A 10,511-nucleotide genomic window follows, 5' to 3' on the forward strand; every position below is an offset into this window, starting at 1 on the left:
AAGACAGATAGAGGACACTTACTTTTCATTTGGCTAACCAGTGAAGCATTTCCTGAGGAGTTCATTGAATTTGTCAGTTCATTTCCCAAGGAGTTCATTTAACATTTTCATTGGAGTTGCTAGTTTGCTGCCTGCCCTATGGAATTTGGACTCCTGCATACCCACAGTTGTGTGAGACATTTTCATAAATCTTATATTTATAGATATCTCTCATTGATTCTGTTTCCCTAGAGAACCCTAACTGATACATATATGAATTGACACACAGACAGATTGTGGATTCTGGGTACTTTTTGGGCTAATGAACACAAAAGTATACATAAGCCATTTTGTTTTACTTTAATAGTATTGTTTTAATTCCTTAGTAAATTTTGATGAAAATATTAAATGATATTTTAAAAGAGGGGTATTTATGTATTGTAATGCCCTACTTCTAAAGTGGTTTTATTTATCCATGTTTGTGTTCTTTCTTGCCATGAACATATATATTATATACAAAGATAATAGTAAAGAATCATAATTTTGTGTTCCAGATGTTTGAGTTAACATTCAAAGGTACTTCCTGATTGATTCAAATCTTTGTGTTTACAACTGTATAAAAAGAAACCCAGAATATGGCCAACATATTAGATTTTCTGTTGCTTATGTATATCCAAGTACTGATCTATTGAATTAATCTCACTCCATAACACTTTTTACAAAATTCATCATTCAGTATACAGATACCACTTCACACATCTACATTGTTACCACATATAACTTCTATAGTAAGTCTAGTACAAAATCTTGACTCTGCTGAATTTTGTGCTAAAGGGTGATATAAAGTACTTCATTTTCCAGTATGAATTTTCTGATGTGAAATCAAGCTACAGATGTTTCTAAATTGATTTCAGGACTGTTTCCTTAGTATAAGAACATTAATGACAAAATAATGAGTGACCACTGAAAGACATGCCTTCATTCATGACACTGGCTGTGGGTTAAATCAATAGAAAGAAGAATTTCCTACACACCAGTGGCTGCATTGTCAACAGCTCAGTTGACAACTGTCTTCCTCTGGGTTTTAACTCACAGCTAGGTATGTACTAGGTGAGCAAAGTTGAGAATGGAGAAAGAAGCTATGAGATCCTGGTCTTGTCCCTAATTTCCAAATTCAACTGTCATGACTCCCAACACTTCACCTGGGAGTAAACAGCCCAATCAACAGGAACATAAACTGTTCTCCATTGAACAGATTAGAACATGAAAATCATTAACTTTTATATATTTATTAAATTTTATATATTTATTCCCTCATGATTCCAAAGTATTGGGTCTCCACATCCAGAGGAAACCATTCTGGAATTTCTCAGATAAAAGTATGCCTGGCTTATGAAATATCCATTCCTGCCTTCTGGACTCCCACTTCCTTCCTGATTTAGCTTATGCCTGCCCTTCTGAGTATACTTGCCCTAAATAATCTTGGTTCCTTCACATGGGATGTCTAAAAATATCACTCTCACAACACTGAGTTATAGACCTTGTTGCACTGGATTTGGTTAGTCCAAGAAACTTAAGAATGCATTTTATTATGTGGTGATCAATCCAAGGACTTGTTCCATTTAGAGGGATCAATGGATGGCTACCATTATGCAAATATAGTCCTGAAATTCCCTTGCACATCCCCCATAGTTTCAGGAACCCCGCATAATGTAGAACGATTTTGAAGAAAACCCATTTTCTGAATCCATTTTCAGTAAAGCAGTAGCTTAAATCTCATCCTATATTAATCCTTTTAACCTATAACATCCTTTCATTTCACAATGTATAGATGTGGTAGGTATTCTATATTCTAAATTCTCCAAAAATTCTTTGTTAATAATTATATAATAATTTCATGAACAAATGATGGCATTGTCAGAAATAGAAGTCAGATTAAGTTACCCATTTGTAACAGAGTCCACATAAACAATGATTGTTTTAAATGTGTTTGGAGATTTACACTTATTTAATCCTGAACTTAACTTTACTGTTTAAGGCTGATTTATCTATTTAACAAATGAAATGAACAGAAAAATTTTGTAACCTTAGAAAATTACATGGGTAGGAAAAGACACAGCCAGAGTTTGTTTTTTTTTTTCTGCCTTTCTCCCCAGTTCAAATTCCTTAAGCCTTACACTTGGATTTTACTTGGAATGCCACCTCTCATTTCAATAATCAGAGTGCTCACCCTGCTGTGAATCCTTTTCATATGGTTTGTTCACACAGTTATGCTCCATGCCTTGGTTCTCCTTCTACATGAGAACCTTCATAGAATTGAATTTTTACCCAAACATCAACCTCTGACTCACCTGATATTTACTGTCTACTATAATCCAGACTAACTCATGTCAAATATTTACTGAGAGAGAAGACAGAAGAAGATGGTGGCATAGAGAAGAATGGAAGCTAGTTTGTCCCCCTGGAAAACCTAATAAACAACCAGGAACAACAAGTAAATAATCTGGAATTACTGTGGGGGGAAAACATGAATATCCACTCATCATACACCCACCTGAATAGGGAGGCATGCCCAAGGTCACAGCATAAAATCTGTAAGTAAAAACTGCAGATCCATGCTGTGAGGTCCCTCTGCCCACAGCCTGAGATGCAAAGCCTCTTGGTGCTAGAGAGGAACAATCTCAGAGCAAGCAATTATAATTCAGGTGAGCTCTAACCGGGGTTTATTTAACAAACATGTGCTGCTTAATATAAGATATGAATCCCCAACAAGCAGAAGATTTCAGTGATAACTGACCTTGGAGAGCAGGATGGTGGCCACCAACTTGTCCTGAAGGGAGATTTGTGCCCCTTTTTCAGCTCAGTGGAGAAAGCCTCAGCCATTTTCAGTTCCCAGCACTCTGACCCAGACATGGATGGAGATGGCACAGGCAGAGAGACTTTCAAATGTAAATGACCTCTCCCTGGGGGTGTATTTTCCCTAAGAGGAAGAAGGTGGTGCCAAGGTCTACTACCAGCATTCCATTCAGATCCCAACCTCAGACCTTGGGGGAAAACAGCTACATGCACACCTCCTTACAGCAGTCTGGAACTACAGGCTGACAGGTGCCAACTGCTGGGCAGAAAAGCACAGTGACTTGAGGCTTCACAAGTTATACCAGTCTTCTAAGACACACCCTCAGGGAGACATGATACTATTGCCTCCTTCTAAAGCTTGAGCCCATTCTGGTCTGGGAAAACCTGATTGGGGTAACCAAGGAAATCAGATGTCTAGACAATAGAAAACTATAACCTACACTAAGAAAAAAAATGAAGTTATGGCCCAATCAAAGGAACAAACTTACACTTCAACTGAGATACAGAAATTTAAACAACTAATACTAGATCAATTCAAAAAATTTAGGGAAGACATGGCAAAGGACATGAAGCAAGTAATGAAAACACTGGGTGTACATGAGGTAGAAATCAAAAGTGCAAAAAAAAAAAAACTGGCAGAATCTATGGAAGTAAAAGGCACAACACAAGAGATGAAAGACACAATGGAAACAGACAACAGCAGATCTCAAGAGGCAGAAGAAGACACTGAGGAACTGAAGAACAAGGCAACTGAAAGCCTACACACAAAAAAAGATAGAGAAAAGAACAGAAAAATATGAGCAATGTCTCTGGGAAGTTAAGGACAAAATGAAATGCAGGAATGTACACATCATTGGTGTCCCAGAAGGAGAAGAAAAAGGAAAAGGGCCAGAAGCAATATAGAGGAAATATATGAAAATTTCCCATCTCTTATGAAAGATATAAAATTATGGATCAAAGAAGCATAGCATACCACAAAGATAGTAGATCTGAATAGGCCTATGCCAAGACACTTAATAATCAGATTATCAACCTCAACAATATAGAGAGAATCTTGAAAGAGCAAGAGAAAAGTGATCTATCATGTACAAAGGAAGCTTGATAAGACTATGTGTGGGTTTCTCAATAGAAACCATGGAGGAAAGAAGGAAGTGGGGTGATATATTTAAGATACTGAAAGAGAAAAACCACCAACCAAGAAACATATATCTAACAAAACTGTCCTTCAAATATGAGGGAGAGCTTAAAATATTCTCTGACAAATAGACAATGACAGAGTTTGTGAACAAGATACCTGCTCTACGGGAAATGCTAAAGGAAGCATTGCAGACATTAAGGAAAAGACATGAGTGAGAGGTTTGGAAAACAATTTTGGGAGATAGCAAAGCAATGTAAGTACACTGAACAAAGATGACTGTGAGCATGGTTGAAAGAGGAGGGTTAGGATCATGTGGGACACCAGAACAAAAATAAAAAGTTAAAGACTGGGACTGTATAACTCAGTGAAACCTAGGGTGTTCAACAATTTTAATAAAATGTACAAATATGTTTTTACATGAGGTAGAACAAAAGAATATCAACATTGCGAAGTGTTAAAAATAGGGTGGGATTGGGGGAAAATACAATCAATACAAATTAGAGAATATAATTAACAAAAACATTGCATTATTCTTCCTTTAGTATAACAAAGGCAATATACCAAAGCTAAATGCACATGTGTGGGTGACATAGGGGAAAGTTATGTGACTCCTGGCATTGGTGATGATGTCTGACTCTTTATTCTTCTTTAGTTTAACTTCTTTCCTTTTGTTGTTTTCTAGCTGTAATGTTTTTTTCTCTCTCTCTTTCTTTTTTCTTTATCTTTTGCCTCTCTCCTTTCTTTGACTCTTCCTCCTTCTTTGCGGAAGAAATGGAGATATCCTTATATAGGCAGTGGTGATGCTGGTGAATACTTAAATACATGACTGTAAAGGGAACCAATGATTGTTCACTTAGGACGGAATGTATGGTGTACGAACAAAACCATCTTAAAAATAGGTTGATGAAGAAACCTTGAGGGCACTATATTGAGTGAAATAAGACACATAAGGACAAATATTGCAGGGTCTCATTGACATGAACTAATTATAAGTAAACTCATAGACATGAAATACAAGTTACCAGAATATGGAATAAAGAATGGGGAGTGGTTGCTTATTATGGGCAGAATGTTCAACTAGGGTGAACTTACACATTTGGAAATGGACAGAGATGATGGTTGCACATTGTGAGAATAACTAACAGTGTGCAATGGTGTGTGAAGGTGGTAGAAAGGGTAAGCTCATATGTCACCAGAAGGAAAGTTGGAGGTTAAAAGATGTTAATGTATAAAACAGTGAATGCCCATGATTAACTGTACAAATATTAGAAATCCCTCTCATGAACTAGAACAAATGTATGACACTATAACTAGAAGTTAATAATAGAGGGGCATATAGGAAAAATGTACCTATTGCAAACTATATACTACAGGTAGTAGTATTTTAACATTCTTTCATCAACAGTAACAAATGTACTATACCAAAACTATGAATCAATAATGGAAGGGGTTTCTTAGGGGTATGAGAGGATTGGGATTTCCTTTTTTGTCTTTATTTCTTTTCTGGAGTAATGAAAATATTCTAACAATTGAAAAAACATAAATTGTGGTGATGGATACACAGATGTATGATGGTACCATGGGCAATTGATTGTACATTTTGAATATTTAGATAGTTGTATGGTATGTGAACAATCTCAATAAAAAACAAAAAATAAAAAAGTAAAGAAAAATATTTACAGAGAATATTTCTCATGTTCTACCTTGTTGATGACTCAGAACACAACTAAGATGCTGAGCCATATCTAAATACAGAGTTCCTTTCCCTCAGATCACTCATAAAATTTGTCAATATACATTCATTTGTCTGTGCTTCCTACTGCTATAAATGCATAAAACTATTCCTTCAGTGATTTTGTGCAAGTTTCCCTGTGAAAAGTACTAATTAATTACACTTCCAGAGAAACTGTACGTTCACAATAACCTAACTGGAACTCAAATGGCTTGGGCCTAAATGCCGTAGTAAAATACAGCAATTATATTCTGATTAACCAATAATTTACAAAATAAATAAGAACTCCCTCTTTAGGTAAAGTTCTCTTCTTTATTCAACAGAACCCATCCAAAAATGCAAGTAGAACAAGACTTATGGACAATGCTTTTACCAAATTCTGGTGATCAGAGGATATTTGTCATTATAGAAAAAGCACCATTTCCATGAAGGACCCACTTTTGATGTGGTTGATAGTGTCATAGGTCTATAATCCAGAAGATATATCCTTATATATAGATAAGGATATATCTATATCAGATGACAGAAAAGTTATGTATAATCAAGGCATGCCTTCTTTAACACAATCTTTACCATTGAATTACATCAATCATGCAGATGTCCTTTAATTCCTTCTAAAAGTCTGAAAATCAACCTACAGATCTATTCCCAGAGGACTCACTGTTTTGTGGATTTTGATATGCTTGACAAGTACTCTAGGAGTTCTACAGGAAGAAGGTCTCTACAACTCTTTATCTCTAAGAGGACATGTAATCTAGTGTAGTCTATATAACTATAAATTTTTGTGCCCAAATATGTATTCAAAGAAAAATATTTTCATTGTTTTTAAGTACACATATTTTACTACTGAACAAAGAAAGACCATACCGTATCTCTTCATCTCTGATTTAGCTCATGTTCTAAAAACTTTAAAGCCCTATAAACTTTACATTATTGATTCCCAGAATAATCTAGTTTCATTGTTGATTTTCTTATGAATAAGATGTGCACTAAATTTTTTTATTAGATCCAGTCCAAGATCATGTATTGCATGCAATTTTCACTGTCTATTTAGTTTCTCTTTTTCTAATTGTGGAAACATATATACAACATAAACTTTCCAATCTCAACCACTCCCGAGCATACAATTCAGGGGAATTAATCACATGCAATATATGCTGCCTTCATCAGCATCCTTTACCAGAAATTTCCAATCACCCCAAACAGAAATTATATATTCAGCATTGACTATTTCCTTTCTTAAGGCAGCATTGACTTTTATTTCACATTGATAAAAACTGTGAAAAAGTTTTTCCCACACTACAACAAAATTTTTCAATGGAATAAGATATCTTACCATAAATAAGTTTTTGGTTTGTATAACTGAATATAACTGTTTATATTTTTCAAGGTAACATACAACTCATCTGTAAATGACTGTTTAAAAATTTTAAAGTGAGACACAAACATATGGCTTAATTATTAACATTCTATACTGTATAATACCAAATTATTTCCATTATCAATTAGCACCCATTCTACAGATGCAATCCCATCATTGATTTGATCATTTGGAATATGGCACAAAAATTAACAAAGCAAAAATGCCAAGCATAAACTTCCATTAACTATTAAACAGTGTGGTAGTTTTACCATATGTATTGAGTTCTGAGTAACATTTATTACCCAGAAATTTGTTTTCAAATAATTTTCTACCAGTAATCTGAAACTATTTATCACATAAAATAAAAAAATTGCTATTTTTATGTTTGCACAAAACCTAATTTAAAAAATCATTTGACTAAAGTCAAAGTTTCAAAGAAGTCCATTGGCAGATCAAAATAAAGCAAAATTTTCTAATGTCTTCTAATTTTCCACAGTAGCTGGTTTCAAACATGTACAGAATAAGTAAAATTAAACTTATGCTACAAAGAGAATCATCTTAGACCAACTCATCTTAGAAATTACAATTTTTAAGATCAAGTCATAAATATTTCAGAATACACTTAAGTATGATCTAATAATTCTTCCAGTTGATTACAGAAAATTAAAATCACAGAACAATTCTTGTTTCCTGAAATAAAAATCCTAATAACTAAATAAGTCTAAATTTGGACTGAGATACAGTTGAAGAAATATTAGCATAGAAGCTTTAAGTGAGTCTCATTTAATTATAAATATAAATAGATCATAAATACCATATATCTATGATTAATATTGTCAAATTACAGCATTTATTAACACCAGATGTCTTTGACAGGGAAGCACTCTTTGGTATTCTCTAAAGGATAGTAAAGGAAGAACATGTGTCTTTTCTAGAGAGGAGAAAAGAATATTAAATGGAAATAATAGGAAAAAAAGTCTAGTCCCCCAAATAAAAGGGCCATTACTTGAGGAGAGCAATGATTTTACTCTTTCATTAACACTTAAAATATTATCCCTATTATTAGGAATAATATAATACCATCTCATTATTTTGTATTAAAATTATTATGTATGTATGAATACATATCTAATAATATGGCCACTGTATGGTGACTATGCAATTTTGGAGTAACTCCATAGTCTAAGTCACAGCACACTTAAATCCTTTATATTTTAATTAGTGATTTATACCTGAACAAAGTTTTGGTAAGCATACTAATAATTTCCAAGTGGTGTAATAAATATCCTGGTTGCAGCATTTTATTATTTTTCTGAACATTATTGGGAAAAAAGAAGCCAGGTGCTTCACCTATTTTAATATTAGTATTACTCTCTGTGGTCATATTATACAAATACATGCATAGCAATTTAAAAGAACATACATTTACCATGAGGAAACATTATTTAATTTATGTCATTGGTATGTATCTGCAAAACACTCTAACACTGCAAACAAGAAGTTTCAGGATTAGGCACATTTAAAAGTTTCTACTCTACTACAGTGATGCTGCTGTACTTCTACCCAAAGCCTCTAAGTGATGTCCATCAACTGATGGTAGGACTTCATCAATGAATTGCTTGATTTCCATCCTTTCCTGGTGACAAGAACCGTGCATCAACTTCCCATAGGTTCTGAAGTTTACACTGGCTAGATTTACCAATATTTTTAGCTTTTCAACAGTAAGAGAACCAAACATTAGGGGAACTAAGGGTCACAATCTCCATGGCACTGGAGGATGGACATGTCTTTATTAGTGCCACCAACAGGACCCTGTGGAAATTAATCCTGAAGTGGAAGCCAGCATCTGAGTGCAACAACACCTGCCAGTTGCTGCTATGTGGTAAGAGCAGTATATAAAGACAGAGTCCCTCCCTGAGAAAATCTTCCCAAAGTAATCCTGTTGGAAGGAATTCCATTTCTCATCTCTTGGTCTATCAAAGTTTTGATGTTTTCTGCTGCCTGCTTGATTCCAGATTTACCTTTCTGTGAATCAGGCAAAAGCCCAATAATGTCAAACAAAGAAGGCAAATTTATATTCATATTTAATGTAACAGGCATAATCAGCACATGCAGGAAGATATTTGCTATGTGAACTTCTGATACCTGCAAAGCTTCTGCCCTGTGTCTCCCAATCCATGAAGAACATAACTGTTGTGGCCTTGTGGGTGGTGGGCACCATGGTAAGCAGCAGGGCTGACACATTATTGCTGCATATGCATGGCTTGGCAGCCATGGTCAGAAGTGGAAGGGAGAAGGTGACTATTTCTTTTAAATTCAGAGTATGAAAGCCTTCAGAAATATATTCAGATATAGAATACAAAGTATTTCAGAAGCAAAAGCAAGCAATTTATCTTCATTTTAGGTACAGTCATTTGATTTTAAAATACTATTTAGTCTTTTGTTAAACTCTCTGTGCTAAAATTTAACAAGTTGTAGTCTGTATTATTTTATTAGCATGTATTCTAGTGATCTATGACTCCATTTTAATGGTTTTCTTACATAACCCTAGGAGATTTCAGCCAAGTTATAATACAACATTCTTGAGGCAATTGATGATCATTATTTTTTTGCCAGAAATGAGAATATATTGATATTGCAGGTTGACTCTGAACTAGGCCTGTCCAGGGGCATAGAGTTATACTAGCAAATAAAACAGAGATAGCCCAGCTCTGTGGATTTTAAGAGTTAAAGCAGGAAAGACCATTTAAAGAAAAAAATTCAAGGATACTTTGAATACACAATCTGGAACTATTTCATTTTGGCAGATGGAAAACTTTAAAAGAAATGCAGGTATTTTGTAAAAAGAATTGCTCTGAGGTTTCTTTACTACAGGCCTTGGGTCACAGGTAAGTTTCCTTACTAAAGTTTTAATTATTAAGGATGAGAAAGCATTCAAAATGTGATGAGTTCATCTTCACTACAGAAGAGGAAACTGAAATATCCCACTAGAGAAATAAATGTTCATGTCTGTGAATCAGACATGATTCAGACTGGAAAGTTTAAGGTTTATAAAAATAGAGATGATATCTGAAATCAAAGGAATGGAAGATATTGCCTAGGTAGAGAGGAAGAAGGAAAGGAAGGCAGAGACAGGCTGGAAGAGTTCCAATAAAAAAGGTTTCAGAAAAAGCTCATAAACACCTAGAAAGTGGAGCCAGAGAAATCCAGGTGAATATTGTGAGCTGGGACACCAGGACAGAAATAGATTCTAGAAAAATGGAATCAGAGAATTTGTTGAGGAACCCTGTAGGATGAAATAGCATTCAATGGATTCACTGGGGTGGAGATAACCAGAATCTCATGGGTAGGAGACTTACATGAAGAGAATTTAAACATACTGAAGTGCACTGAGAAAAACTGGGGAAGAATTAAATTTTAAGTACTCACAACAATGACCTTTA

At 34.6% G+C, this 10,511-nt stretch overlaps 1 pseudogene; it reads right to left on the reverse strand.

Annotated features, from left to right (window-relative positions):
- Window positions 1-8,605: 8,605 nt before the first annotated feature.
- On the reverse strand, window positions 8,606-9,217 carry LOC119532702 (annotated as a pseudogene).
- Window positions 9,218-10,511: the final 1,294 nt, after the last annotated feature.

This window comes from Choloepus didactylus, chromosome 4, assembly GCF_015220235.1.
Source record: "Choloepus didactylus isolate mChoDid1 chromosome 4, mChoDid1.pri, whole genome shotgun sequence".
Classification (NCBI taxonomy): domain Eukaryota; kingdom Metazoa; phylum Chordata; class Mammalia; order Pilosa; family Megalonychidae; genus Choloepus; species Choloepus didactylus.